The sequence below is a fragment of the Entelurus aequoreus genome, linkage group LG05, assembly GCF_033978785.1.
Source record: "Entelurus aequoreus isolate RoL-2023_Sb linkage group LG05, RoL_Eaeq_v1.1, whole genome shotgun sequence".
NCBI lineage: Eukaryota > Metazoa > Chordata > Actinopteri > Syngnathiformes > Syngnathidae > Entelurus > Entelurus aequoreus.
The window spans coordinates 2,590,949-2,591,389 of NC_084735.1; positions in this window are offsets into that span (position 1 = coordinate 2,590,949).

The window sequence follows — 441 nt, forward strand, 5'->3', positions numbered from 1 at the left end:
TGAAGTCCATGCGCCGCTGTTGTGCTGGATTAATGCACCCCCGCCTACGCCAGCCAGCCTCATCTGCTCATCAACACCCATGCTCACCTGCGTTCCAGCGATCGACGGAGCGACAAAGGACTTCACCCGATCACCGATGCGGTCTACTACTCTGCTTGCATGTCAGCAGACTGGGGTAGATCCTGCTGAAATACTATGTATTGAATCAATAGAGAATCCTTTTGAATCGAGAATCGTGTTGAATTGAAAAAAAAATCGATTTTGAATCGAATCGTGACCCCAAGAATCGATATTGAATCGAATTGTGGGACACCCAAAGATTCACAGCCCTAGTGTCGATACTGTGTCACTAAATACTGACATCTGCTGGACATTAAAAATCCCTACAGGCAACCTACGGACCGACTCAACTGACACTGATTTTATGACCTAGTATATACA